Source organism: Saccopteryx leptura, chromosome 5 (genome assembly GCF_036850995.1).
Source record: "Saccopteryx leptura isolate mSacLep1 chromosome 5, mSacLep1_pri_phased_curated, whole genome shotgun sequence".
In the NCBI taxonomy this organism is placed as follows: domain Eukaryota; kingdom Metazoa; phylum Chordata; class Mammalia; order Chiroptera; family Emballonuridae; genus Saccopteryx; species Saccopteryx leptura.
Window position 1 is genome coordinate 51,366,676 of NC_089507.1, and position 3,893 is coordinate 51,370,568.

Here is a 3,893-nt window from a genome sequence, read left to right on the forward strand (position 1 = left end):
CAATACAATCTTCCTATAGTGAGTCATAAAGAAACAGAAAGCCCAAACAGACCCATAAGCACAGAGGAAATAGAAACAACTATCAAAAACCTCCCCCAAAATAAAAGTCCAGGGCCAGACGGCTGTGCTAATGAATTCTATCAAACATTCAAAGAGGACTTGGTTCCTATTCTACTCAAAGTCAAAATTGAAGAAGTAATACTTCCAAACACATTTTATGAGGCCAATATAACCCTCATACCGAAATATGGCAAGGAAACACAAAAAAGAGAACTACAGACTAATATCTCTAATGAATACAGATGCTAAAATACTAAACAAAATACTAGCAAATCGAATACAACACATTAAAAAAATAATACATCATGATCAATTGGGATTCATTCCAGAATCACAAAGGATGGTTCAACATATGTAAAATGATTAATGTAATAAACTAAAACAACAAAACAAAGAACAAAATCCATATGATCTTATCAATAGATGCAGAAAAAGCATTCAATATAATATAACATCATTTTATGTTTAAAACATTCAACAAAATGGGTATAAAGGAAAATATTTCAACATAATAAAGGTCATTTATGATAAACCATCAGCTAACATCATATTAAATGACATAAAACTGAGGACATTTTCCCTAAAATCAGGAACAACAAGACTAGGTTGTCCACTCTCTCCAGTCTTATTCAATGTAGTGCTGGAAGTTCTAGCCAGAGAAATCAGACAAGAGAAAGAAATAAAAGGCATTCATATTGGGAAAGAAGAAGTAAAGGTTTCACTTTTTGCAGTTGATATGATCTTATACATTGAAAACCACAAAGACTCCACAAAAAGACTACTAGAAACAATAAACTAATACAGCAAGGTCACAGGATTCAAAATTAATATACAAAAATCATTGCCTTCCTAAATGCCAAAAATGAAACATCAGAAAATGAGCTAAAAAAAAAATCCTCTTCATGGTTGCAACAACAACAACAACAACAAAAATACCTAGCAATAAACATAATGAAGAATGTAAAGGACCTATGTAATGAAAACTACAAAGCATTGTTAAGGGAAAGCGAAAAAGATATAATGAAATGGAAAATATTCCTTGTTCTTGGATAGGAAGAATAAATATAGTCAAAATGATTATATTACCCAAAGTGATATACAAATTTAATGCCATTCCCATCAAAATTCCCTTGTGCTAAAGCTCCAGGGAGCATGGAGTGAGCTTGAGTATGTCCTATAAAACATGGAGCTCTATGTTGACATATAAGTCTTTGAAGAAGGAGGAACTGCTGAAATAGTTTATCAGCATTTGTCCCTAAGACAGCAGTCTTTATAGTGGGAACACCATAGGTAAATATTTGCTGTCTGTCTATAGATTAAGGGGGGAATATGGCAAATGCTGAAAAGCCATGATCTTTGTGCCCCTCCCCTCCCCCAACCCCCTTCCTCTCCTCCCCCCACCCTGTAACCCCAACACTGTTGTTCATGTCTCTGAGTCTCATCTTTATGTCCCACCTATGTGTGGAATCATATAGTTCTTAGTTTTTTCTGATTTACTTCTTTCACTCAGTATAATGTTATCAAGGCCCATCCATGTTGTTGTAAAAGATCCTATGTCATTATTTCTTATGGCTGAGTAGTATTCCATAGTATATATATACTAAAGCTTTTTAATCCACTCGTCCTCTGATGGACACTTGGGCTGTTTCCAAATCTTTACTATTGTGAACAATGCTGCCGTAAACATGGGGGTGCATTTCTTCTTTTCAAACAGTGCTATGGTGTTCTTGGGGTATATTCCTAACAGTGGTATAGCTGGCTCAAAAGGCAGTTCGATTTTTAATTTCTTGAGGAATCTCCATACTGTTTTCCACAGTGGCTGCACCAGTCTGCATTCCCACCAGCAGTGCAGGAGGGTTCTCTTTTCTCCTCATCCTCGCCAGCACTTACTCTGTGTTGTTTTATTGATGAGCGCCATTCTGACTGGTGTGAGGTGATATCTCATTGTGGTTTTAATTTGCCTTTCTCTAATCATTAGTGATGTTGAACATTTTTTCATATGCCTGTTGGCCATCTGTGTCCTCTTTGGAGAAGTGTCTATTCATTTCTTTTGCCCATTTTTGGATTGGATTGTTTGTCTTCCTGGTATTAAGTTTTACAAGTTCTTTATAAATTTTGGTTATTAACCCCTTATCAGATGCTATGTCAAATATATTCTCCCATTGTGTAGTTTGTCTTTTTATTCTGTTCTTATTGTCTTTAGCTGTGCAGAAGCTTTTTAGTTTGATATAGTCCCATTTGTTTATCCTGTCTTTTATTTCACTTGCCTGTGGAGAAAAATCAGCAAATATATTGCTGTGAGAGATGTCAGAGAGCGTACTGCCTATGTTTTCTTCTAAGATGCTTATAGTTTCACGGCTTACATTCAAGTCTTTTATCCATTTTGAGTTTATTTTTGTGAGTGGTGTAAATTGGTGGTCTAGTTTCATTTTTTTGCAGGTAGCTGTCCAGCTTTCCCAACACCATTTGTTGAAGAGGCTGTCTTTACTCCATTGTATTGTCTTCCTTTGTCAAATATCAGTTGTCCATAGAGCTGTGGGTTTATTTCTGGGTTCTCTTTTCTGTTCCATTGATCTATGTGCCTGTTCTTATGCCAGTACCATGCTGTTTTGAGTACAATGGCCTTATAATATAACTTGATATCTGGAAGTGTGATACCTCCCGCTTTTTTCTTCCTTTTCAAGATTGCTGAGGCTATTCGTGTTCTATTTTGGTTCCATATAAATTTTTGGAATATGTGTTCTATGTCTTTGAAGTAAGTCATTGGTATTTTAATTGGTATTTTAACCGGTATTGCATTGAATTTATAAATTGCTTTGGGTAATATAGACATTTTAATGATGTTTATTCTTTCTAACCATGAGCACGGTATATGCCTCCACTTATTTGTATCTTCCCTGACTTCTTTTATCAACGTTTTATAATTTTCTGAGTACAAGTCTATAATCTCCTTGGTTAGATTTATTCCTAGGTACTTTATTTTTTGGTTGCAATGGTAAAGGGGATTGATTCCTTGATTTCTCTTTCTGACAGTTCATTATTAGTGTATAAAAATGCCTCTGATTTATGAGTATTGATTTTATATCCTGCCACCTTGCCAAATTCATTTATCAGGTCTAGTAGCTTTTTGACTGAGACTTTAGGGTTTTCTATATACAATATCATATCATCTGCAAATAATGATAGTTTTACTTCTTCTTTTCCAATTTGGATGCCTTTTATTTTTTTTTTCTTGTCTGATTGCTGTGGCTAGGACTTCCAGAACTATGTTGAATAAGAGTGGTGAAAGGGGGCACCCCTGCCTTGTTCCTGATCTTAAGGGGATTGCTTTTAATTTTTGCCTATTGAGTATGATGTTGGCTGTGGGTTTGTCATAGATGGCCTTTATCATGTTGAGGTATGTTCCCTGTATTCCCACTTTGCTAAGAGTTTTGATCATGAATGGGTGCTGGACTTTATCAAATGCTTTTTCTGCATCTATTAAAATTATCATGTGGTTTTTCTCCTTTCTTTTGTTTATGTGATGAATCACATTGATTGATTTGCGAATATTGTACCAGCCTTGCCTCCCAAGAATAAATCCTACTTGATCATGGTGTATGATTTTTTTCCATATATTGCTGGATCCAGTTTGCTAATATTTTGTTGAGGATTTTTGCATCTAAGTTCATCAGGGATATTGGCCTATAATTTTCTTTTTTTGTGTTGTCTTTGCCTGGTTTTGGAATCAGAATTATGCTCACCTCATAAAAGGACTTTGGAAGTCTTCCTTCCTCTTGAATTTTTTGAAATAGCTTGAGAAGGATAGGAGTTAGTTCTTCTTTGAATATTTG